The sequence below is a fragment of the Tiliqua scincoides genome, chromosome 4 (assembly GCF_035046505.1).
Source record: "Tiliqua scincoides isolate rTilSci1 chromosome 4, rTilSci1.hap2, whole genome shotgun sequence".
NCBI lineage: Eukaryota > Metazoa > Chordata > Lepidosauria > Squamata > Scincidae > Tiliqua > Tiliqua scincoides.
In genome coordinates this window covers 93,704,347-93,731,873 of record NC_089824.1, presented here as the reverse complement: position 1 = coordinate 93,731,873, position 27,527 = coordinate 93,704,347, and the positions used below count along the sequence as shown (strand labels likewise).

The 27,527-nt window shown below is 43.2% G+C and overlaps 1 protein-coding gene and 1 pseudogene across 1 annotated transcript in view; both read left to right on the top strand.

Moving 5' to 3' along the window:
* The window catches only part of FBXL7 (F-box and leucine rich repeat protein 7), a 147,222-nt gene that overhangs the window by 54,248 nt on the left and 65,447 nt on the right, over positions 1-27,527 (top strand). The gene's annotated exons all lie outside the window — the stretch shown is intronic.
* On the top strand, positions 18,269-18,384 carry LOC136650125 (5S ribosomal RNA; annotated as a pseudogene).

Genomic DNA, 27,527 nt, shown 5'->3' with positions numbered 1-27,527 from the left:
AAATGTCTGAACTGAGTGGGGGACCCAGAAAGATTTTCAGGGTCTCCAGGGGTTGCAAAAGGCCTCTGCCTGACATCTTGAACAGCTGCTGCCAATTTAGAGCAGATGGGACTAGGGCAGGTACCACAACCGTCTGACAAAACCCGTCAGCTTCATTATGTTCAACGTAAGCAGATTTAAATACTGTATTGACAAGATCCCATAGCACAAAATAAAGCCAGTCAAATAATTTGATATCCTTTATTCTCCTTCTGTAAATTTTGGGAAGGGGCAGAAAGCTACATTCTGTGGGCACAGAAGTCCCTGAGGTCCCTTTTGCCCTGAGGTCCATTTTGTCTCCCATTCTGTAGGATGGTAGAAACAGTTCCTTGCACATGGAAAACTGAGTATTCTGGAGTGAAGCATTCATTCATAGAATACTTGAAGTAGGACAGTCCAGACACAGGTTTCCTTTTTCACCTACTGTTTATGCGAAGGAGGTTTAAGAGAAGTGACTGTAGTCTGGAATTAGAAAAAAATATGCAAACATGTTGCTGCCTTCATCATCATTGGCACAGGGAGTGCTTCTCATCTCTGTTATGGTTGACAATGCTAACCTGGGGCTACTGGTGATTGCAAAAGGAAAGTCTTTTTTTGTATCCATGGAAATCACAATTAGTCTCATTTCTATAAGAAAAGGAAAAAAGCAGTTCCTTACCATGTTGCTTACATGGTTTCAGCAAATGCAGAGGTGTGAGACTTCAGGCTTTATTTAAAGGGGCAGCGACTGCTCGATCCTTGACAGCCCTTAATCCACTGCAGACCCAACCACAAGGTGAGGCGACAAGGATTGCATCCCTGTCCGATTGTAAGGGGATCAAAGGGGCAGTGGATTCAGAGTGCACTTCATCCCAAGATTACAGCTACCTCCCTCCAGCCCACCACTGATGGTGGTGATCCACTCCCACAGTGATCCACTCCCATTCAACTGAGCGAGAAGCAGATCAACTGCCTCCTTTCCTTGCTTCCCATGCAATTATTTCCTTAGATCTGGAAATGCAGGGCTTCTGGCTTTATTTACAGTGACACTGTTACCAGTGACACTTTCCAAGAGTAACTATCTGCAGGAAGATTATATCCCACTAACATACATACTTGATTGAGGGATCTGGTAAATCTCACTAGGAATGAAGCATTGTATTATCACTGAACTGAAGTCTTATTTGGTTGGCTTGCAATAAGGGGCAATCATCTGAGATAACCAATGGCAACATTCCATATTCAAGTGCTTATAGTGAGGATGGTCATCAGCTACATAATGTGAGACATGCCCCCTATAGTGACCACAGTGGACCTCCTCACATCTGATGTCCTTTTCATACAAGAATCTTTGAACCTCACACCCAGTATCTTTGTGAATGGCGTGTTGCAGTTCATGTGGAAGAGAAACTGAAGAGAGGCATTTGCAGTGCAAAGAAGCATTATGCCCTGTGTAGCTTATACCAGAGAATGTGTATGTAAAACCATTTTGCATTTGGGCAGGAGCCTAGTGATCTTTGACTAGCACAGCAGCAATGCACCGTGCCCCCAAAGCAAGCAATATCACTATGCTAAGCAGAGGGACTGGTGGGATAAAAGGCAAGACTTGTCAGTATTACTCTGCAAAACTACCAAAATCTAGAAAGAACCATCAAACCACTGCATTTCATTGCCCACTCCATCTCTCATTTATTCCCTGTAGAATTTGACTGCAGTGAAGGTAAGCTGAACCTATCCTATTGGTGTTGCCTCCAGGCTGACATGTTACAATTACCAGGGGATAAGATTGCAAATAGTAGCACCCATGGAGAGGGCATGTCCCCCTAACAAATTTTAGAAGGAGGTAAGGAGAAAACTCGCCCTAGGAATGCAACTTACAACAGAATTGTATCTGTAATGCGCTCAGTATTTTGGCATTGGGCCAAAAGTGGGGGAACACTGTCTTTCTGTTTTCCTACACACAGTCCCCAATTTCCTTTTGATAGGCATAATTACAAGATATGGTGATTTTTTTTAAAGAAACATTGTGTGGTTGTTGTAGTTCAGAAGCATCATGTTCAAGTTTCCAAACATTGAATCCAAAGTGATTTTGCAGAAGGTCTAAAAGACTTGTCACTTCATTTCTAGGAGTCTTAATTAATCCTCTAAACTTTTGGGGGTTGGCAAAGGAAAGATTTTCCACATTCATGAGTTTTTGAAAGATCCCCAAGTTTAATTTTCTAAGTCCTTACATTTCCATGTTTGTGTCTCCTTTTTTTCTTCTTCTTCCAAACAGTCTGGATTTCTTAAGTACAGCAGTATGAATCTTTACTTATTGTAGCCAACTCTAGATTGTGGTGATGTTCTCTCTCTCTGTCTCTTTGAGTACGAACTCATTTCTTTGTGCCTTGACATGGAGATCATGGAAAATGGGATTCTCAGAATCACAGAACGAAATTATGAGAAACTTATTGAAATGCTTGTTTAAGTTAAGCATCAGTGTGACCTCATTTGTGTCCTATTTTAGCAGCCATGTTTCCAGTAAAGCATGTCAAAAAGTTCCTGTTCCTCTGGGTTTCAGAAAAACACATCAGCTTCAGTCTGCTCTGCTTCTGAACTGACTCCCGCAAGTGACTAATGAGCCTAGCAGATGTTTGTACTTCTGAAGCCTTTTTGTTTTGGAGGGAGCACTACTAACCAATTTGTTCTTCCTCCCAGGAGATACCAGGACAAGTGTGGAGTTGAGGTCTGACAATTCATTAAACAACAGAGCAGTCAAACAGCACTGATCCCCAATGTGCCTGTATTTAAGATGCATTGGACCTGAGTTGCCCATTGCATTTTCCTTATGAGTTTAGATAGTGCAAGGTGGATAGTTGTAATTCAGGAGCTGGTGTAGCATAAATGTTAGGAACTGCCAATCAAGATTAATCCAGTATGAGCCATCCTTTTGCCATGAACTCACTAAGTGGCCTTCAGTAAGCCATTCCCTCTGAGCCTCAGCTCCCCAGCTGCAGTATAGGGATAATGATACCTTACACGGTCATTGTAAAGATTACATCAAGATAATTCATGTGAAGCACTTGAAGGCACAAAGTACTATTATGAAGCTGGAGCCACTGGGATTCCACTCTGAATAGTTTTGTGCCCATGCTATCTTAGTTCCCTACTGGGCCCAAGATTTTTAAGACTGGAATTGCCATTCTGAGCCCTTAAACGGAGCTATTGTCCTCACCATGTGCACGCACCATTAATGTCATTGTACCTCATAAGGTCAATGACATTAATTAGAGGGACTTCAGCATGTGCTAAGCCTCATTTCACACCATAGGAACTTTCTGGAACTTGATGGAATGACCACCAAATTCTGGGAAGTTCTCTGTTGATTTTGCCCAAGAGTCTGCCGACAGAATCAGGAATCTGCCATCAAATGTTGGGTTTTGCCTGTTTTTGTTTTTTTTAATATTCTGTGAAATGATAGAAGAAATTTCTCCAGCCGACAGTGCCATTCAATCTTTAGTCTACTGCAGGGGTGCCCAAACCCTGGCGCAGGGGCCATTTGCAGTCCTCAGGGACTCCCAATCTGGCCTGTGGGGAGCCCCCAGACTCCAGTGAGCCTCTGGCGCACCAGAGATTTGCTGGAGCCCACACTGGTCTGATGTGACTTTACTCAGTGTGAGGGCCAACTGCTCGACTTCTTGTACAAGCTGCTCCCTTGTACTGAGGGCTCCCTTAGCTGCTTACTGTTTTACATCTGTGAAACAGCAGCAGCAGCAAAGGAAAGGCCGGTCTTGCTTTACACAAGGCCTATTACAGGCCTTGAGCTATTATAACAACAACAACACAACAATAACAGCTATTTATATACCGCCTTTCTTGGTCTTTATTCAAGACTTTATTCAAGGCGGTTTACATAGGCAGGCTTTTATTTAAATCCCTTATTACATAGGGATTTTTACAATTTGAAAGAAGGTTCTTTCTTTCAAGAACCACTACATTCAGGTGTTTCATTCCGATCTGGCTTCACATTCTGGCCTCCATCCTCCCACGCTCAGAGCAGATGGAATAGCTCGGCTTCAGCTTGTCAGCTGCTTCAAGGTCGCACGGTGCCGGTGGCCTCGAACTGGCGACCTTGTGGATGTTATCTTCAGGCAGACAGAGGCTCTACCCTCTAGACCAGACCTCCTGCCCTATTATGAGACCTTCATTCATTCATATAAGTTTCATCTCTAATATTTATGTAAATTTATTCAAATTTTAGATGTAAATTCTTTTTTCCTGGCCCCCCCCGACACACTGTCAGAGAGATAATGTGGCCCTCCTGTCAAAAAGTTTGGATACCCCTGGTCTTCTGTAATAGATTGTGAAAATATGTTCAAATTACTGCCAGTTTTTGTTCTTGGTTATGTTAAATCCAGGAAAATCTGTCTGGATTTGAATCATGCGCAAATAGTACGTGTTTTTTGTTTTCTTCCGTTTTGAGCTGGTGAGATTGAAGTTTGCTTATGAAAATGGGGGTAGTGGTGCAATGTCCACCTCTCTCTTTTTCTCTCTTTGTATCAGTTCTTAGAAGTTCTTTAGTTCTCATCAGCAACTGATGTTAAGTGGGAGGAGATGTGTGATCAAGGAGCAGTTCTGCCATAGCAAGCTTGTTTCTTACAGACAATAGCATCTTATATTATGCTCTCCTCTCAACTCTTAGTGTTTTGAAGTCTTCATTGGGTCCTGTTCTCCCCAACCACGCCCATTCTGCACTGAGCAGTCCTTCCAAACAGCTATTTCTTGTGACAATGTGGCATTTTTTTTGAAAGTGAGAGGCATGATGAATCAGTGTGCCTGAAATCCAGAATTCAGCTGGGGACTATAGCACTCCCTGTGCTGGTAGCCCTTAATTCAGATGGCTCATTTGGATCAGCACAGGAGGCACAAAAATTACTGCATCTAAACAGTGTTGATCAGCACTTCAGCCCCCTCTTCGCTGAGGTACTTCACCACCATGTTGTATCTGAAACCTCTAGCCCTTCCCCTCAAGAAACGAGGCAAACATTTGTAAAGGTCCTCCTGTACAATCTGTGTACCACTTCCTGTATCGCACTGTATGGCGCACTTTGTACTAAACATATATGGTTTTAAATGATAACGATCCCCTCTCACACACTGCAACATTCTCAGGCAAAGAAAACTAGTAAATTACATAACACAGTGTGTAGCATAGGGACAAGAGACTCAGCTGTGAATCAGGCCTTCCCTGCCCAGGGTAGTATCAAGATTGACCAATTTGGGCACTGTCCTAGGTCCCATGCCCATTAGAGAGCCCACTGAGCCAGACTGACTCCTGAATTCTCCGTACTTGTGATTGTGATGGTCTCCAAAGTACTAGGGGAAAGATGGGGCTGTCCAAGGGCTCTAATGCATGCTTTGCCTCAAGGCCTGCAGAAAACTGGTGCTGGCGCTCCTTGCCTGGTTTGAATATTATCTCTGCCATGAGTGCTTGCTAGGTGAAGCAACTCCTTCTCTGCAGTATGAGGATGATACTTGCTTTACAAGCTTGTGGTAAGAACAACCTCACACATTATGGGCAGGAGGTCTGGTCTAGAGGGTTGAGTCTCCGTTTGCTTGAAGATAACATCCGAAGGTTGCCAGTTCGAGGCCACCGGCACCGTGAATGGCGAGACCTTGAATGCAGCTGACAAGCCCAGCTGAGTTATTCCACCTGCTCTTGGAGAGATGAAGGAGTTGCTTGTCAGCCTGCGTGGGAGGAATCTGGAGGCCAGAAAGTGATAACAGACCATAAAAGATCCATCTGAAATGTTCTGGTTCTTGAAAGATAGAACCTTTCTTCAATTGCTAAAAATCCCTATGGGGATTTAGAACAGCCTGCCCATGTAAACCGCCTTGAATTAAAGTCTGAGGAGAAATCTGATGACCAAGAAAGGCGGTATATAAATGCCCGTATTATTATTATTCAGAAAGCTGTATGCATATATCAGGTTTCATTATTGCAACTCTTCTTCCTGATATTTAGTTTTATTTATTTATTTAGGTATGGCGCAACATAGTTTGAGCTTGTGGTTCGAAGTGGTACAGTCCACAGACAGAGTTCATCACCTCATCTCCTGTTTTGTGAGAACTAGGCAACAGATAGAAGAGATGTAGATTTTAGGATACAAGTTTGTAGAAATATTCTGTGGTCTGATTACTGGCCCAAGGCCTGCTTGAGTACTGCACCAGAGTGAATGCTGTGTGTAGTAACTGGGGGCAGGTTGTCCCCAGTTTCATAATTATCATAATTAACCCCTTACTGCTATTATCATGTTTATCATAATTAGTATCATAATTAACCCCTTACTGGTATTTTGTGTTGGCAACCTTCAGTCTCGAAAGACTATGGTATCGCGCTCTGAAAGGTGGTTCTGGCACAGCGTCTAGTGTGGCTGAAAAGGCCAATCCGGGAGTGACAATCCCTTCCACACCGGGAGCAAATGCAGTCTGTCCCTGGTCTGTCTCCCGGTGCTGTTGAGCTTATTTTATGTACTGCATGTTACAATTAGGTACTAAACGTACCCTATTGCAGCAGTATTAATTTGTCAGTCCACTTGCAATTGATTATGCTCGGGAAGGATAGAGTGGATAGAGAGATGCTCTTTTCCCTCTCATACAACGCCAGAACCAGGGGACAGCCACAAAAATTCAGTGTTGAGAGAGTTAGGACAGATCAAAGAAAATATTTCTTTACTCAGCATGTAGTTAGTCTGTGGAACTCCTTGCCACAGGATATGGTGACGGCATCTAGCCTAGATGCCTTTAAAAGGGGAACTATACAAATTTCTGGAGGAAAAGTTCATCACAGGTTACAAGCCATGATGTGTATGTGCAACCTCCTGGTTTTAGAAATGGGCTACGTTAGCATGCCAGATGTAAGAGAGGGGACCAGGATGCAGGTCTTCTGTAGTCTTGTGTGCTCCCTGGGGCATTTGGGTAGGCCACTGTGAGATACAGGAAGCTGGACTAGATGGGCCTATGGCCTGATCCAGAGGGGCTGTTCTTATGAAATTTCTCCAAAAACAAATTAATAGATGTGAATGTGAGAACTATATTTTATGTAATTTGTAAGTGTTCTGTACTTCAGTTTACATTTTAAGATGCAACATGAAATAACTATCAAAGGGCCCAGTCCTATCCAATTTCCTAGTGCCAGTGCAGCCGTGCCAATGGGGCATGCACTGCATCCTGTGGTGGAGCGACAGTCACGGAGCCCTCCTTAAGGTAAGGGAACATTTGTTCCCTTACCTTGGGCTGCATCACAGAAGCACTGGTGCTGGAAATTTGGATAGGATTGGGCCCTAAAGCAGTGGTTCTCAAACATTTAGCACTGGGACCCACTTTTTAGAATAAGAATCTGTCAGGACTCACTGGAAGTGATGTCATGACCGGAAGTGACGTCAAGCAAGACCATTTTTAACAATCCTGGACTGTAATCCCACCCACACTTACCCAGGAGAAAGTCCCATTTACTATAGTATCCTGTTAAGAGGACAGATGTGTAACATTTCCCCAAACTCAGTCACATACAGGTATATTAAAAATAAAAATATTGAAACAAACCTAATACAGGTACATTAAAAATAAAATATTGAAACAAATGGGGACCCACCTGAAATTGGCTCGCAACCCACCTAGTGGGTCCCAACCCACAGTTCAAGAAATGCCGATCTAAAGTAATTTTAGCAGAGGTGGGTGGATTAGACTAAAGAATGACAGATATATTCAGGTATGTATTAACTCCTTCAATCATAACCTTCCAAAAAAGCCCTCCAGCTGTAGATGTAGGTGGAAAGGGAGTTGCCTGGTTCCCCGCCTGCGTGATGTGCTGGGCAGCTATTGGTCAGGGGAGGGGGCAAGCCTGGGGCACGTGGTTTAAAGGCGGGCGCCCATGCTTCCCCCAGCCTCTTGGTTCCTCGGCAGCAGTGGAACCCACCCACCTGCCCTTCAAGCACAGTCAGAAGTCTAGCTGGGCAGAGTAGGGGCAGAGTAGGAATTTTTTTACTTTTCCCCTGATTGGCCATGGGGTGAAACTTTTTTCGCCTACCCCTGACTGTCACTTTGGGTTTCTTGTGGGTCATTCAGCCAGGTTGGCCGTGTCTGGCAGGGTAGTGCAGGAACAGGAGGAGAAATAGGGAACCGGTGTCTACCTTCAGGTAAGCAACAGGCCAGGTTAAGGCCAGTGCTGAGCCCCGAGGCTACCCAGATCAGGGGCAGCCTGACTTGACCCTGGAATGGAATTGGGATGCTCACCTTCGTGGTTCCCTGGCTCAGGGTAGGCAGAACAATTCCTTGGCTTGACCCCCGTTTCCAGGGGTTGGTGATGAAGAACTTGGGGGAGCCTTGGGCGAGCTCAGGTTCTGAGCCAAGGTGGTTCACCCAAAGGAGGCCTTCAGACAGGAACTGTCTCGTCCCAGATAGGTGCCCGCACTAAAGGAGGGCGGAGCATAGACAGGACCCGTTGCATTGCACCAATTGCTGCGCAGCTTTGTTATGGAATAAATAATGGTCTTTGTGTCATGCATGTTTGTGGGGGGATACCTGGGCAACTGTATGCATTTCAAATTAATGGAACATGGTTCTCATCCAAATTCAGTGAATCCATGAAACACACGTGTCAGACATTCTTTTGTGTTTTGCATTTTTAAATAGTAGAAGAGAAAATATTATGAAACTTTGATAACTATCTGAATTGTTAAAATATAAATGCAACCTCCACCTCAACAAGGTCTTAGCTGAAACTGGGATGTTATTTCTTGTAGTGAGGCAGAAGGCAGAAAAGAATTTTTTTTTTTTTACCCAACCTCCAAAAATGCTGGATAGGTTTTACAACCATAAATGGTAAAAGCTCCCCTGCTCCCCTGCCAGAAAGCAGACCGAGAGCGTAAGGTTTTGATTTACAGAAACAGCTCAGCAAGGGCCCTTGTAGAAAACTTTGTGCATGTTATAAAAATGTGATTAGCTATAAAACAAAGAGTGATATAAGAAGAGAATTGAAGTAACAGCTGATTGCGGATTCCTGCTTTGACTAATGCCGGGAACGAACTTAAAAAGACCAAGTTGGGGAATTCACTTGAATTAAAATATTTTTTTCTGGAATTCGGCGGGGGGGGGGGGGTTTGCAGGGAAGGTACTTCATACAATTTTGCTTTGTTGTTCCCTGCCATTTATCAAGAAATCTCTCAGTCTATAAGCATCTGCTGTTTAAATGCCTTGGAACTAATTACTGTCTTGTTCAGGCCATCTGGTGTGATTCTTGCAGAAGTATGATTGCCCTGTTAAAGATCTAGAGTAACTGGGTGTATCTCTTCCTATCTCCCTTTATTGAGGTGTTCCTTGAATTTATTGTTGGCAACCTTCAGTCTCGAAAGACTATGGCATCGCGCTCTGAAAGGTGGTTCTGGAACAGCGTCTAGTGTGGCTGAAAAGGCCAATTCGGGAGAGACAATCCCTTCCACACTGGGAGCAAGTGCAGTCTGTCCCTGGTCTGTCTCCCTGGCTGTGGGCCTTCCTTCTTTGCCTCTTAGCCTCAGACTGTTGGCCAAGTGTCTCTTCAAATTGGGAAAGGCCATGCTGCACAGCCTGCCTCCAAGCGGGCCGCTCAGAGGCCAGAGTTTCCCACTTGTTGAGGTCCACTCCTAAGGCCTTCAGATCCCTCTTGCAGATGTCCTTGTATCGCAGCTGTGGTCTACCTGTAAGGCGCTTTCCTTGCACGAGTTCTCCATAATTTGAACTGAGGCCCTGTGTTCTGCGTAAAGTCATTTCATGCATTACGCAGAGGCAAACCCAGCTATACCACTGAGTGTACATGCAACAGGCGACTGTAGATAATTGCAGCTCCCTGCCAAGTGTGTCTGTGCGATACGGGCTTATCACATTCATTATTTATATTTTAAGGTATTCACTTAAAATATCTTCTGTGTACACATTTAAAAATGTAATGTGTGTTGTTGCAGCTCAGCTTTCCACCGAGGATGAAAGATACCTGCTGAAAGATGCCTTCCCCATGCCTACTTTTCTTACCAAAATTCTGGCAACTTCCATTTTTAGAATGTATCTCCCTCCCCACTGGGAAGAAGTTGCATAGCGCACAGATTAGAAGGAACAGCGGCAGGTCCTCACCTGTCCTGTGTTTTGTTATACTGAAAAGCATCACATAAATGAATGGCACTACAGCCAACCATTCTCTCTCCAGCCCTTCTCCTTTCAGTGCCCTTCCTCCCCCCTTGGTGTAGCATCCAAAAAATGTTTTAACTGTAGAAGCAGCTCAGCCTTCTTAAAACAAGAGGGTACAAAATAGTCTTCCTGAAGGTTTTGAGGGGGAAAGTAGTGGGCAGCTGTAAGCTCAGCATTATTTTCGGTGCAGGATATTGTTCCTGGGGGTACAGCAGGGCCTGGGATTCCTTCCAGCTCCTAAAATTTTATACTTCTAGGTTAGGTGAGCTGATTCTGGAAAATGCCAAGCAATTTGCCTTTTCTAGCATTTATTCCTGCTGACTGATATGATACATGATATATGCAGCCTAAGATGCGCAGAGAGAGAGAAACACACACATGTGTCTTTTGACATCCAGAATTTCCCTGTGCTGCAATGGAAAATAATTGAATTTCATGCAAATACTAAAATTCTCCGTTTCACTTCCCCTGCTTTCAACAAACTCTCTTTTTCTCATTATTATGTTCTAATTTGAACAAAAAATCTAGAATTGGTGAGTGGATGGGAATTCACTTGGACCTGCCATATAAACAGCTAACCATGCATTCATTTATTTTCCTTGCTTGCTCTTAGGTTTCATGTTGCTCCTTTAAACTTGGCTTTGGGGACACTATTCATAGTCACATTGCTGTTGAGGCTCTTACTTGGCCTTAACTAGCAGCCCAGCATCTTGGAACCTCTGCAAATGTTCCTCCCAAGTGTCTGAAAATATGGCATTATCATCCAAGTACGCTACTGTATTATCAATGGCCAGTCTCCACTAATAATTGGTTAAGGAGGCTTTGGAAGGCGTCTCGGGCATTTTGAAGACTGAAGGGAAAGACATCCATCCTGAAGATCCTCTTGTGGGTGATAAAGTTAGAATGGTCCCTGACTGGTTAATCTAAGGGTACCTACTAGCATGTCAGGACCAAGGTAATAATAGACTGTCCCAGTTTATGCAGCAACTCTTCCATTCTGGGCATCAGATAGCTATATGGAATGTTGATGGCATTGAGCATTTCCTAATTACATAATAAGTGGACTTCTCTACCTGGTTTGGGAATTAAGATAACCAGGGAAGACTAGGGACTGTGGGAGGCTTGAATAACCCCCCCCCCCCACTTCCAGTGTTTCCTTAAATTTAATAAACTGGGCTTGGACCGTGTTGGCTGGTTAAGGACTGGCTGAAGCAAAGAAATGGTCACCTGTGTGGATGGAAAGCTAGGCTCTGGTGGGGTGTTTGTGAATGAGGCTTACATGACTACCAGTACTTAACTATCATCAGAACCTGGATCTTGGGCTTCTGTCCATCCAAGTAACCCTTTGGGAGAGATTATCTGCAGCCGTTTGTTGAGTAACAGAAACTGGAACTAGTACGTGTTGCTGAAGAGTAGGAGATTGCTTTGTGCTTCTCTCCTGGCAACTGTGAGACTTCCCTTGGCCTCTTGCTCAGCCTGGAAAGTGGAGGCTGTTTCAGGGTCAGGAGTCAAAGTCACAGGGACATTGTTGTGATTAGCAAGGAGCAGCTTACTAGTTGAGTCCTTGTGCGGTTGAGCTGGTCACCCAGAGATCCACATTATATGAAGAATTCCTCTGGGCATCAACATTATCCTGTGTGAACCAATACTGAACAGTCATCTGCAGGTGGGTAGCAACGCTTTGGGAAGAGGTGCAGAATTGAGTAGGTGATAACAGCACAGAGCTGGAAGGCTAGAAACCAAAGTGGATACCAGTGGGCATGACAGAATACATTTCAGGGTGTGGTCGGGTACCCATCCCTCAAGCAGAGGGGAATCTCTTGGAAGTTCTGAAGCACTGGAGTAAAAGCAACAACAAAATAAAATGGTTAATTGACCCACTGGATCTGAAACAGTTTTATTGGTTTTTGAAGCAATATAAATACAGGCAAAACCAGAAATGAGAGTGAGATCAAAATGGAACATCTGCATTCCAGGCAGTGATGCCTCTGTTATGACGCCTTCAAGTTTCTGAAAAGCTCTTGTCTGTGCACAGCTTGAAAGTAGAGGGCCATGGTTTCCTAGTAATAAAAGTCTGGAGTAACCGGCCCTGTCAATAATGTACATGAAACAAATGGCTGTCTCTTAACAGTTCAAGGAGAAAAGCATGATGCTCTCTCAGTATAGCTATTTCAATATGCCATTTGCAACTCATTTCCTTGTATTCACTTGCATAATAGAAGGCTGGGTCAGTTTTCAGGGACTCTGCTTTTGTGTTGTTGTTCAAGCTGCTTCCTTTATGCATAAGGGGCAACCCTCAGATGCTCTGGGCACAATCTATTTTGAAGTCCTACCACATTGAAATGAATAGGATTTGAGTGTGACCATGACTATTCAGTTGATAGATGCTGGTTGTAGGTATTTAATTTCTAATGGCTTAGCAGCAATGCCTAACACTCTGGATTTTGCAGTATTATTGTAAATTATGCTGTTTGGCATTCACTAATCTTACTGTATTTAGAAGCACATAAAAATGAAATATGTGGTAGCGTAATTTCATAACATAAACATGAAGTATATTTGTGCAGCATGCAGTCTATTAGGATACAGTGTTGGGCCTAGGACAGGGACATAGCGTATTGATGCTGCTGGGATCTGCTCCTTGCCCACCCTTGACACACCCTGGGTCTGATCCCTGCCCTGATCCTCCTGCAAAATGCACCAACTCACTTGTCCCAGCAGAGTATCCAGGTGGCTCTGGCACACATGCGAAGCCTCTGACCATTTGCACCTGTAGCTTTGAAGCTCGTGATAGTGGTGTGGCTTTTGCACCACTAGAGTGGGGCTTCCAGAAGGGTTTGTAGGATATCCTGTCATAGGCCCTTGATGGGATTGAGCCAAAAGTCTTTCTGGGAAGCTTGGTAGCCCTTACCAGACTTCTCACTGAGGAAACCATGATGGGCTTTAAGGACTCCCTAGAACACTGGATTCAGAATAGCTTAGAAACAGCACCCTGTACATGCTGTCTGTAGAAAAGTGAAAATAAACAGGAAGAAATGGAGGATGATAAAGTTAACTGCTTGTGATTACAGGAATCAGTCATTCTTGTGGGATTTTATGTATATCTGATCCTGACAGCTGAGCCCTGCTCAGTGCTTTTAAAGACAACAAAAATATCTGAACTAAATTCCATTGTTATGCCTGAGATAGGTTATTTTTTGAGCTCTGTATTTGAAGTCTGTAGGAATGCAAAAAGCAAAATCATTCACCTGGAGGTCATTCGCACCAGTTTGTCTGAGTTAAGCCAGTTCATTTAGTTCCCTTAAGTAGCTCAGATTTTTATTTTTACAGATACATGGTAGGGAGAGTGATCCTTTTTACTAGGCAATTTCTACAAGTTAGACCAGCATTTCCCAAACTGTGGGTTGGGACCACTAGGTGGATTGTGAGCCAATTTCAGGTGGGTTGTATAGTACCTAGCTCAGCCACCATTGAAAAAACAAAACTGAAAATACAGGGCACAAAGCTCCCTGAGCTTTACTCTGAATAGGTGGAAAGAGGGGACGCTGAAAAGGGGGAGAGGGCTGTATGGTTGGAGAAAAATCCAAGTCTGCAGTCTGCTTTGACTTCCAAGCTGGAATGTTTGAATTCTGAGCTGTGCAAAATAACAGCATGAGTGCACTATGCAATGGGACCTTTGGCTGATCATGGCTTAGGTTTGAAGCCTGAGAGCGCAATCCAGTACTTATGGTGGTGCACCCTGAAAGTGACTGCACCCCGACCATCCCAGTACGATTTGGGAAGAGAAGTTTTCAAAGCAACTACTGCTTTTTTCTTAGGTCTCCTGTGCAGGATTGGAGATGTCCTGCTCCGTTCCTCTGTTAATGCCAGTGTCAGATTACTACCCCAATCCACAGATTCTTACACTCAGTAAGTGGGTGGCTATATGTACATATCTGTGTCCGAGTCTCTACTTATTCATCTGTGGCATCTGTGGTGATAAGGAGACTGAAAATGACATTCCTTTAAAAGGAATGAGCTCATATTTCAAAACAGACATACAATTCTGGCTTTTTAAAGTGTTCTCCTGTCACCATACTATTTCTTCTCCCCAATTTTGACTTCATACTGAAACCATTCAGATGAGATCCACTATCAGATGTTTGGTAAAGCAGCAACATGCAGTTATAAGTTGTTTGTTTGTAAAAAAGGATTACAGTCTAAGTTTTGCTGAACACAATAGGTTTACTTCTGAGTAAAATAAATTACACAGTTTTCAAGCACCTCTAGTTATAAGGTGACCTTTGTGGGGGGGGGGGGCGAGTTACCTCATTGTGTGTGGTCTCAACTATTTCTGTGTTGTTTATTCTAACAACAGACTGGACAGATAGATTACATGTGACTTGACTGTTGAGCTCCCCCATCTCCTCTGTAGTGTTAATCTCTGCTTACCTTGTGTCCTGACATCATTATGCTAAGTGTTCCCCTGCTAGCTGTGACCAGTGTTGGAAGCAGGAATGGGGAAACATTGATGGCAGTGTTGTCAAAACATGAGGTACTGCAATATGGAGGGAGAGAAGGGACTTGATTCAGGGCTGCCATTTTTGGCAGCAGCCCAGTATTTGAAATGTGCAGTTTCATCTTAAATGTGAAGTTCCATCTTCCAAACACATGAGTAGAAAATGCCTTTACAACTACAATCCCAAGCATGCTTCCTAGAAAATAAGTTCAACAGAGTTTAGGACTGAGCTATGAGTTGCAAGTTCTGTGACATTTGTACTGTGTTTTCTTAACCTGTGGTGGTGTGCCTTCCCTTGAGTATAGTGGGATGTGGAGCAGATTTATGTCAGGAGAGACAAACCAATCTGTCAAGATGGCAGCATTGTCTACAGGCAGTGCTTTCTGTTCAAGTTTCAAACTATCCTCTTTCTATAAAGGAGAAAACCCTTGAGAATTGCAGATTATACAGGCTCAATGTTACAGCTGAAAAAGGTGAGCCTCAGTATTATAAGGCTTGATCTAAGCTGTTGAGCTTTACTCAGTGGGGTTTTGTGGACTGAGGGCCCAATCCTATCCAACTTTCCTGCACTGCACAGCCTCAGTGTAGCCCCAAGATAAGGGAACAAATGTTCCCTCCATGACTGTCCTCACACTGCAGGATGCAGCATACACTCCATTGGGATGGCGGCATCAGCACTGGAAGATAGGATTGGGCCCTGAGTTGCCAGGGCATGATTAGGTCATAATGGTGGGATTGGTAAAGCCAAATGAGCAGGGAGAAGTCAAGTATAATGATATCAAATGAATCTTGTATAGTGCATGTTTCATAAATAAGGCACAGCAAACAAGAATGCAGAGAAATAGAGAGTAGATCAGCGATTTTCAACTTTTTCATTTCATGTCACACTGACAAGGCATTAAAATTGTCAAGGCACACCATCAGTTTTTTTTACCATTGACAAGGCACACCATGCTGCAGGTATGGGGCTCTAAATCCCCCCCCCCCATTGCCCTATAAATAAAGAACCTTCCCCAAAGTTCTGCCACACACCTGCCAAGGCACAGTGGTTGAAAATTGCTGGGGTAGATTGTATTCTATGCATAACTAACAAGTAAGTAACTGAAGTTAGAGAAATCTGAAGGGATCATGAATGATCAATCGGGAGGGGAGAGATCAGAGGAACAGAATGAAGATGTTTGAACACAAAAAGAAAGCATTTAAAACTGGATGTGATTTGGCCTGGGGAAGACGAGCAGTGCAAAGTAAGAAATGAAGAAATATGAGGATATCCTTGTCATGCATCCTTATAATCTGTAACTTGATTAGTTGCTTTTGGAACTGAAACCTTAGATACTTGTGTATGTTAATAGACAAGATTTCCCTCGATAAAAGTTTAAAGAACCATCACTTACTTGTGAAACGTTCCATGAAATATGGCTTCCTTTCCAAAAGCTACACACCAGTCTGAATGTCGCTGTTCAGCATTTTTGTTAGTGATAGGAAAATAACTTTGATAGGAAAATAACTTTGGGGAAGCTGATGGAAGCAAAAGCTGTTCTGTCAGCACATAGAACATCAGTGTTTGGAGGAATTCAGCTAACAAACCTGAGATATATTTTTTGGAAGAAAAATACCCACATTAATTAGGAGACTCTGGCAGAACTATGCGTTTCCATTTCCTTTTTACACTGCAAGCCGCATTGTGGCCATTAGGCTGAAGTCGTGTGAAGTTCTGGAAGGATCAGAGATCTTTTCCCTAACAGGGAAGCATCACTCCCAGAATTTTGCACTCTTATGTGAGAGCAATAGAAGGCGGGAACCGGGAGCATATATAAGCATACCTGCTGAGAGCAGTGTTGTACTTCATGATGTGCTTCATGTTTGGAAAGGTGACAAGTGTCATGGATGTCATCTGCTGCCAGTTCAAAAAGGAAGCAGCCACATTCAGTCATCATGACATAATATTTAACTTACCCTATCATGTTGATCTTTTTCCCATACAGTGATGTGTATTGCATTACTTAGCGTTCTCTGGTACATCCTCATGGGCAATGTGTGGAAGGAAGTTCCATCTGAAGATGACACAAGCATGCATACAGTATTTGTGCGTGTTGAAACATAAGAGCTTTACATTTCATACTTCCCAACTGAAACTTTCATCCACATTTCTTATAAAGCTAAGAGTAGAAGGAGCCCTTGGAGACTTCTGAAGTACTTTGATTCTTATATGAAGGTAGATCAAAATCTCATGAACCAAAATAAGGAACAGTCTGGAGAAAAAAGAAAAAAGGAATTTGCATATGTAAACAAAATGTCTTCTTAGAACTTAGACGGATGTTTTGGTAAATAATAGGTGACTGTGTTTCATGCATCTAAAACAGTAACATTATAAGCAGAGCATTCAGACCACAATCCAATACAGAGCTTGTGCATTTTAAGATTGGATTGCTGGGTATATTATTTGAACAGTTTCAAAACCCAATCTCTGACTAAAGCTTTATAATTGGAGGACATGCCTCTGTGGATTTACTCAAGAGTACTGTGGTTTTAATATATGAAGCTGTCTTGTACTGAGTCATGTCAATAGCCGATCTAACCCAGTGGTGTCTACGCTGGCAGCAACTCTCCAGGGTCTCAGGCTGCAATCCTGTCCACATTTACCTGGGCATACGCCCCATTGACTATAATGGAACTTAGTTTTGAGTAGACATTCATAGGATAGGGCTGTCAGGCAGCAGTTATTTCCCAGTTCTATTAGTTGATGTTCTTTAACTAGAGACATCGGGGTTGAACCTGTAGTCTTCTGCAAGGCACATCCTCTATCAATGAGCTATATAACCCTTCTCTTTCCTTTTTTAGGGGCTCAGCTGTATGAACGATTTGTAGCTCTTGTTTGAAAATAGCTGTCCTCAGTTTCCTTCTCTTTCTTCCAGTAACATCTAGCACATAGTCACACTCAGAGTTTCACTCTGAGTTGAGAAGGGGCAGCAAAAAATGGGGCAGCATAGTTATATTATCTCATTTTAAATAATACACATTATGGAGGAGAGGAAGAGGGGCCATAGGGCTTTAGAAGCAATTAATGGTTTTGAATTCCAACCTTACTGACATAATTGTCAAAAGTTTGACCTTGTCAGAGAAGCAGTGTCTAGTTTTTAGAGACTGGCATGGTGGGTAATCATATTTATGTTAAATGTTTTTAGTATTGTTTTAAATTTAGTTTATATTGGTTTTTTTATTCTGTAATCCACCTTCAGTGTCCCTAACTGTGTGAGAAAGGCAAGATATAAATTATTCAAAAAAAATAAATGGGCTCTTCCAGCACTTCAACAATGCCTCCTTTATCCCTCTCTCACCCCTCTTGGTCTGCCCCTTCCCCCTGTAGAACTGATGAAAAACGGTGCTGAGAGAACTCAATTACAGGTGTGTACCACTTAAAGATGGGGATATGTTCTCTAATCCTTCTTATGTGATTAGGTGGTTAAGTGAACATTCAGCCCAATCTAATGCCTTTGTTGTGTAAACAGACACTCCCTGCCAGAAACTAGCTGGCTGTACAGGCCAGGAGATAGATTGTACACTGTTACCTTGCACATGCCCGATCTCGTCTGATCTCGGAAGCTAAGCAGAGTCAGGCCTGGTTAGTACTTGGATGGGAGACTGCCTGGGAATACCGGGTGGTGTAGGCTTATACCATAGTCTTTCGAGACTGAAGCTTGCCAACCATTTTTAGATTGCCTCTTCTTTGCATTAAGGGCCTCTTTGTTGTGTAAACCAGCCATTTTCAACCACTGTGTCATGGCACAGGATGGGCTGCAGGTGTGCCACAGAAGTTTGGGGGAGGATCATTTGTTAGTAGGGACACTGGGGGATGCAAGCCCTTGCTGTCAGTGCAGTGTGCCTTGTCAGTTGTCAAAAAACCAATGGTGTGCCTTGACAATTTTAGTACCTTCTCAGTATGCCATGAGATGAAAAAGATTGAAAATCACTGGTGTAAACACACTCTACTTCAAGCTATGGGAGTCCTGATTGCCTCATTAAGAGCCTCTTTGTTGTGCTTTGACCACCATCATATATGCAGTCTGTTGTTAAGCGGCGGACGCCTGTATTATGCATGCCACCCTTTTGGTAGTGTCATCTCAATAGAAATGTCATTTCAGGCATTGCTGAAATGGTGGCCTACATGATAACTCGGCTCTCCCAGCACTACCCTTTCAGCAGTGCTGTTTCTGCCAAGGTGTCATGCAGCTCAGCAGCTGATGGCAGTGCTGGGAGAGCCCAATTGTCATGCAGACTGATAAAGAGCTTCTGCAGGCCTTGTGCCCGCGGAACACCCCTGGTCCACCAAACCTACTGATTTTTTTTAAAACTTTGGTGTTCATTCCTTTGTTCGTTTATAACACCGGTTGTCAAACTGAGGTGAAGAATCTCTTTGCAAACTTGTGTACAAGAACAGCAAAGGTTCTTGTGTCTGACACAGAAACTTATACCAGAATAAAATTGTTAGTCCTTAAGGGCAATGCCACAAGACTCTCCCTTATTTTTGCTGCCAAAGGCTGAGACAACTGCTCTTCTTCCTCTTCCTCCTCCTCTGGAAGTTTTATGCAAGGCCTCCTTAATAGTCTTTCTTTCTTGAGTTACTGTGCAACATTTTTGTGAATACAGCAAGTGAGAAAAGGAATCTGCATTTTTTAAAGAATAGTAGAATATGTTTTGGCAAGGAAGGAGAAGTTTTATTCTCAAGGGAGTTGAAACAGACAAGACAGAGCTCTCATGTGCTCTGCTTTCCTATCTATTTTCACCATTCAGGGTTAATCCCGATTTATGGAAAACCATTGAGTGATTATGGATGATGAAGAAAGAAAGGTCACATGAACTAACAGAATTTTGCAAGCTTGAGAGAGCGTGCCTTACAGTGCTGTTACAAGCACTTGGTGCCAGAAATAATAATTGTTTCAGATTGCACACTGTGGCTGTCAAAACTGTATCGCTTTCCAGAAAGACACAATATATTATAATTTTTTGAATGCCTTAATTTAGTCATTTAATTCCTTGAGGTGAATCTTTCAAAACCCTTTTGTCTCTAATGCAAGGGAAAACAAACGCTTTTAAAGAAAAATTGGAGACCTATAATTCAATATTTGAATGTGAAAGTTGGTTTTGGCAAACTCTGTGAACTGTTTCCTATATTAATTCTGCAGATGTGTTTGCTTTTTCATATTGAAAATGCTCATTCTTATATGCTAGTGGTCAATTTCACCATTGTATTAGAAGCCAGCCGCTCAACTTCATCTTACGACAATGCATTACAATGGCAAAACCACCCTTTGTTTCTGCACTGTCCAATGAACACTCGAGACAACAGATATGGGAGAAAGGGCCACTTTATTGCACATAAACAAGAGGAGCAAAGGCTGAGACCTGCAGCATCCGAGGCAGCGAAAGCCCCTGTGGTGCGGGAGGGACCTCTGGGCGGTACCAGAAACCTCTGCCCCCAGGCGGGCATGCACCCGACTCCGAGCCACGCCCCGCTGCTGGGACGGCGCGTCTCATCCATGTCTATCCCTTAAGGGGAAGGCAGCCGGACCGCAGACTGCGCCACCTCGAGCCGCTGAGCCTCTGAGGTATGCCCCGCGGTCCCGGCCAGGGCCCCGTCTACGTCCTCATGCCGCCAAGCCCCTGAGGACTGAAATAGGGTTCTGCCCTGCCTATGCTGCCTGAAGGTGCATGCCAAAGTCCCATTCATGCCTCCTAACCTGCACTACCTGCCCTCTTGTGACCAATGGCAGCTTGCAAACGGGGGGGGGGGTGCAACCCCCTGGCCCATAACAGTCTGGGGTAGGCGAAAAAACTGCCTGCCTCTCAGCCAATCTTGGCAGGCAGCAAAAAATTCCTACCCGGCCCCAAACGGCGACCAGTTAAACTCAGACTGCCTCTAGGGCGGGCGGGTGGGTATTCCCACGGTGCCCACGTGCACAAAGAGGAAGAGGGCTGAGTCCCATCCCCTTTTAAGGGTCCGATGTGGCCTGCCAGCCCAGCCCCCTTTCACCTCCCCCATTGGGGAGGGACTGGACCCTCGTGTCCTGGCCAGGCAAAACAAACTCCGTCCACCTCCTTAAAGGGGGGCGATCGGGATTCTCAAATAAAAGAAAGGGACAGTTTAAGCAAGGCGCTTTTAAAGTGTTCAGGGAAATAAGACAGTATCCTATCTTTATGAGAATGGACCTCCTTCAAGGAGTTGTGAATAAAACATGGCCTACAGTGGTCACTTCACAGATAAAATTCTGTGAACATTTCTGGCCCATCAGGGCAACATACTGACTTATGTAAGGAAATACGTTGCTTGGTGACTAGTTTCCTTAATTGCAGTGGCCCACAAGTGCCAGACAGCCCTGGCTTCCTTCCTCACTACCCTATTAGTCTTATTTGCATCTCTCCTGCTCTCACGCTCACTCTCTCTAGTTGTATCCAAAGTGCTCTGGGCATATGGGGGTTTATCTTTACAGTGTTCATATGAAGTAGCCCCAGTTGAGAAATAATCACTTGCCCAAGGCTACTCAATGAGCTTTATGGCTGAGTGGGGATTTTAAGTTTCACAAGGATATCCAGTAACATTATCCAATAATACTTTGGCTTCCAGATCAGAATTACATTTGCATAGGATCGGGCTCCTGCAAGTGGATGCAGTCATATATAACCAAACAAAAAGCACAGAGTTCAGAATCCAGACTGTAATCAAATCAGTATCTTAGCTATCAGGATATCTGGACAGATTTATGGAGGAGAAGTTCATCATGATGGTTGCATGCGGGGGCCAGTGCTATCACTAGATCAACTAGGCCAGGGTTGTCAAACATAAGGCCCGGGGGCCGGATGCGGCCAGTGGAAGCTTTTTACCAGGCCCTCAGGCTCTCATCTGCTGAGCAGTACTGTGGTATTACTACTAAAAGGGCAGCCCACATGAAAATTGGGCTGTCCTATATCTTGAAATATGATCAAGATTTGTGTATTTTCTTTTCTTTCATTTGCAGCTAATGAGTTCCTAAGTGAGAAAAAGTGCTGAATTTTGGTTATGACCTGTTTAATGACATTAATTCCTGCCTAATGACATCATTTCCGACCCTCAACAGGCATCATGAATGCTCTTCGGCCCTTGGTATGAAACAAGTTTGACACTCCTGAACTAGGCAGCTGTCTAGGGTGCAGAACCCAGTGGGGTGCAGTACTGACCTTTTGAGGGGCACAATTTTATACAGATTGGTTTTTTAACCCATGTAAAAAATGCAACTGACAGTCTATACTTTTTCTTTTCATTTTCATTTTTTCTGCAAGAGATCTGTTTTTGAAAATTGTGCCCACAAACCTAGGGCACAAAATAGCCTGGCACCAACCCTGACAGTATGCAACCTCTGGTAGATGTAGCCTGTCTCTAAATCAGGGGTGCCCCAAGCCCGGCCCTGGGGCCACTTGCAGCCCTCGAGGCCTCTCAGTGCGGCCCTCAGGGAACCCCCAGTCTCCAATGAGCCTCTGGCCCTCCGGAGATTTGTTGGAGCCCGCACTGGCCCGACGCAACTGCTCTCAGAGTGAGGGTGACTGTTTGACCTCTCACGTGAGCTGTGGGATGAGGGCTCCCTCCACTGCTTGCTGTTTCATGTCTGTAATGCAGTTGCAGTAGCAGCAGCAAAGAAAAGGCCAGTCTTGCTTTGTGCAAGGCCTTGTATAGGCCTTGAGCTATTGCAAGACCTTCATTCATTCATATAAGTTCATCTTTAATATATTCACTTATGTAAACATATGTAAATTTATTCAAATTTTAAATGTAAATTAATTCTTTTTTTCCCCGGCCCCCGACATAGTGTCAGAGAGCTGATGTGGCCCTCCTGCCAAAAACTTTGGACACCCCTGCTCTAAATGACAGATTAAATGAAGTGGCAACAGGGTATAGATATTTTGTTGTCTTGTGTGCTCCAGTAGTCATCTGGTGGACTGTTGGAAGATACAGGAAGCTGGACTAGATGAGCCCTTGGTCTGATCCAGTAGGACTCTTCTTATGCTCTTATTCTTTTACTTAAGGTCATGATGGACTTTGCCTCTGAACACTTCCATCAAAATAACATAAGTAATATGTTCTCATAACAAATTAAACATTCCTGCATATTTTTCCAAAATGTTTCCACCTCGCAGCAACAGCACCACACAGGTTCAGAAATGTTCTTCTCTCATACATCTCCAGCAGTGATTTTTGTATCCTTGTATTGTATCTCAAAGGAGTTTAAGGTAAACCAGTTAATGTAAAGGGGCATTGCTTTTTGGCTGTAAATTAAGAATTCAGTAAGTGCTAGACTTGCCAGAAGCAGAACAGGAAATTCAGAAACAGAATGGTTTACATTCTGTATAAATGTATTTTTGTTCATAACTGAAACTGAAATTTGTGCATGCTGAAGATGTACATGAGCATCAGTGAGACATTCTATGGTTTATGCTGTTCCTTCATGAGATTTTTTTGCTCTTTGGTATGTGTGTCTGGGCATGTGAATGCAGCTGTGGTTTACACAGATTGATGTATTGGAGTAAAGTATGTAAACCACAGAAGACTGAAGATCGAGGCCATAAAACTGGTAGCAATGAACAATTGAGTAGCAGCAGCTTGGAACAGTGCTTTAGCTTATGAAGGTTTCAGTTACATTTTCCTTTCTTTTTATTTGACACTCCAGCTGCTGAAAAAAAAACACCCATCTAACATACATGCTTTAATTCCCAAAGCCCGCCCCTTCCTGCTCCCAACTTATATCATAAATATCTGCATGTGTACTTTCTCTGCAGCAGGAATAAAAGCTGTGTGTCCCAACTGTGACTTCTTCCAAGTCAATTTTCTTTAAATCCAGGAATTGGATGATCTCACTTGGCTTGTGATAACCAAGCTTTTTGTGGCAAACTACATTCTGTCGACTGCTCATTTTCTCTTGGAAACAAGATCTCATTCTTGTATATTTATCTCATTATGGTTTGATATTACATTAGTTGAAAGTTTATTTTAATTTTAAATGGGAACCTGGACAGATGTGCAATACAAGCTTTTTTTGGTGTCCACGTATTGGACCAATTGAACCTTTTTGTTTTTGAGTGGGACAAACTGACAGCCAGATTAAACTTTTCTCTTCTGCCTTGTCCCAACTGAACTGAACTTTCTTGTAACTTTATTAAATATGTCTGTTAGACAGACAGTTCAGGATTTGGAAGAAAGAGCAGCTGATGTGCTTCTGTTTAAGAGAAGGGCAAAGGAATATTCCATTTGATATGGACCTGAAATATTTACAGTAATATGTTTAACTACCGATTAATTAACCAGTTCATTTATGCCATTTGTTTATCTGAGTGCTGCTTCTTGTGGAAGGGTGGCACTGTTGTAAAAATTTTCCTATTTTTTCTACTTCAAGCATGGCATTTAAGATGATATTCCAAAACAGAACTATACTTTTGTTTAATGTTTTTATTTTGGCTGGGCACAAGGCCTCAGGGCACAGCTTCAAATCTGAAGGTATGTGCGTGTTAGTTAATGCATTCATTATCTTCATCAGATATTACCTACATTTGAAATACAGTAACATTCAATTTGTTGTTAGCTTGCACATAACTTCGCAAAAATTAACAGCCTACTAAAATCTTTACCAGTCTGCCCAACCACACGTATCCTTATTACCTAACCATGGCTGTACTTCAGGAGAAAAGAAAAGAAAGGAGAAAAGTAGAAATTTGCCTTGATGTAACCATAGTTAAGGAACTATTTACATCAGTGGTTCCCAAACTTCTACAGGAGAGTTGGAACCAGGTAAGTCTTCTGGTAAGAAAACTGAAAATGGCTTCTGATCTGAGTTAAGCGCTGTTTACAGCAGCACAGAGGCCTGCAGAAGGGGCTAAAAGGTCCCTGGACTCTGCAGAAGGTCAACGCTGCCCTTCAGGTAAGTTTAATAGCCCCTTGCTCTCTGCATTACCACAGTCACTGCAGCGCCATAGGAGCACTCCTTTCTGGGCCACTCCTCTTGCGGGGGAATGGTCCTCTTCTGGTTCCCCTGGTAGTTCATGCCCCACCAGTTTGGAAACCACTGTTGTGCATTATTCAAAGTAAAACAGTGGAATTTATGTCTTAGTATGAGCACCAAGTTTTCAGTCATGCAGTTGGAGAGAGTTTTCAGTATGATTCTTTCAGGTTTGTTTTTTCCCCAAAATGGTTTTCTAAAACCATTCTTGGCTACCCATCTAAAGGGAGAGTACAGTCGCCTGGGAAGCGGTAACCTTCATTAAAGTTTGGTGCAGATTTAGCTGTCCAGAAGATTTAGCCTGTGTGGAAAACACTGCAGCAAGATAGCTGGCTATTTGGCTTGATGATGTTCTACCCCGGATGCTAACAGGCCTCCCATCAAACATCCCTACTGATTATGCTTCAGATGTATGATTAGCTCACATGTTCTCATCTTATTCATTAGTGCCTCAGTACAGATTCATGTGATTAGATTGACTGCAGATAGTGTTTTAAGATGGACAATTGTTGTCGGAGAGAAGCTACAGTACACAAATAAGAGCAGAGAAAATCATTAATCATATACAGTAACTTGACTCCCAATGTCAGAAGTATTTGATTGTGTTCAGGAGTTTTACATAATGTTGCCTTTAGCAGCAGTTCCCAAACTGGTGGGTCATGAGCCACCAGGGGAAATCAGAAAAGAGCAATTCCCCTTTAATGGGAACGGCCCAGAAATCAGCAGCAACATAATCTGGACGGTTGTGCTGCTGCTGGGCAGAGAGGGGATTTTTCCACTTCCCCTCTCTGAGAAAAAATACCAGTTCTGATGTCACAATGAAGCAGGGTGTTTTTTTTTTCTTTTTTCAAACTTTGAAACCTCAGGGAGGGCTCCAGAAGGGGTCGCAGGCTCCTCAGACCTTCTGGAGAGCCTTAGCAACAACCCCCAGGTAAGTGGAAAAACTCTTCCCTGGCTGGCAGCAGCATGATTGTCCTCATGTTGCTGCCCACTGCCCCTCCCCTCCCCAGCAAATACTTACAAGGCTCCCAAAATTCAAGTCGGACTTTGAAACCACTTTGAAACTATTGCTTCAGATGATACCAGTATTTTCAAAATATCTGTGGAAGGGAGAGACCATATAACTGCTTAAGCACAGAAACAGGCTGGTAAGTTGTCTCATACTAGAAGTCCACTCACTCAGTAGGGGAGTCCATAGGAAGAGGATCAGCCTGGACCTCCTGGTGCCTGAAACAGCATGTCAAACATTGCCCTCCCCTTACCTCTTGATTGGGCTGAAGGTGTCAATTAAGGGTGAATAAGTTTCATTAGTGTTGGTGTGAAATAGGGACTTCAGTGTGCACTGTGTGTGTTAATGACGTTTTGAAATATTTATATATGTTGTGGTATATATAGGATTATGTATGTGTTTTGTGTATGTTATTTGTATATGTTATTGGGAAGGAGTTCATAAGTGTCCATTCATTGCATCATGACTGCAACATCTAGGAATGACCTGCTCCTGTGAAACAGCCATCAAAGATCAAACATGGTAGACAGAGCTTTCATATCACTTCAGCCGCAATGCTGTTCAGTGGAGGCAGCGCAAACACCATCTTCTGCAAGTCCAATTGCAGGAAATTCTCAGTGTTATGACATCATGTGTACTTTGTGAATCAGTCCTCTGACATGAGAAAATTTGTGTCCATCAAATGTCAGCTGCATTTAAAATGCTGTAATGCACAATAACTAAGTTCACAGCAAATCTTGTAATAAACCAGCAGTACAAGCACATGTATGGAATTCATGTAGAACTTAGCATTCAGGCTGAAAATACATTCCTGGAAGTAAACCCTATTGAGCACAATGGCACTTACTTCTGAGTAGGCTTGCACTGTCAGAGCACTTTACACTTTCTGTGATCTCAATAATCTTTACAACTGCTCTGTAAGATTTCAGCATTATCTCCATATTGCAAATTGAGGCTGGATTGAAAGATAGTGGTTTAGCAAAGGCTGCCTGGTGAGTTCATTGCAGAGAGAAAATTTCAATTGGAGGCTGATTGATTGCTCGGTCTCCTACCAGTATGTAACAATAGCTTTCAGTTCTGTAGATAAGTGTGTTCCCTGAATGGTTGCAAGCAATGTTTTGCACAATGGATATATAAATAAGATAGTAGAATCATAGGAGAGCAGGAACCTTGCCCAAACTAACTGCCTAGGATTATTGTGGTAAACCAAACAAATTACCAAGTAGTTTTGGCTAATCAGCATCCCTGTGAGCATCTCTGACTGGGTCTAAAATGTAAATTGCCATGCATGAAATGTGGAAGGGGACATGGAAAGTGGTGTGTGGAATGTGCTGCAAGTAGATCTTGACTTGCTAAGTGAGGACTTCTGCTGTGCAGAATTTTGAGGGCAATGTTCAGAGATTTTGGAGAGACCTGAGAGGGGGCTGTCTGCCATTAATTCTTATAGTTACTGCCTCAGATAAGTTCCCATTTTTACATTTTTGAGCATGGAAGAAAAGTAGGAAGAGAGACCACCTGAATCAATGAAAGGGTGTCAGGTTTCTGGTTATCTCTGAGTTGTGCTCATCCACCAAGGATGTCAGTCATGGAGATCCATCCCCAGCCACCTGTATAGTTGCAGCTTAAGCATGCACAAGGGGAATGGGATGTTATGAGAAGTAACAAATTACATTGGTGTTGGAAGGGGCCTGCAATTTCCTTTCTGCTGCTTTGGTGCACTGCTGAGTAATCTGCAGCTTTAATTTATTTAGCAGGTAATTTCCTTTTCTCTCTTTGAGAAATAGTT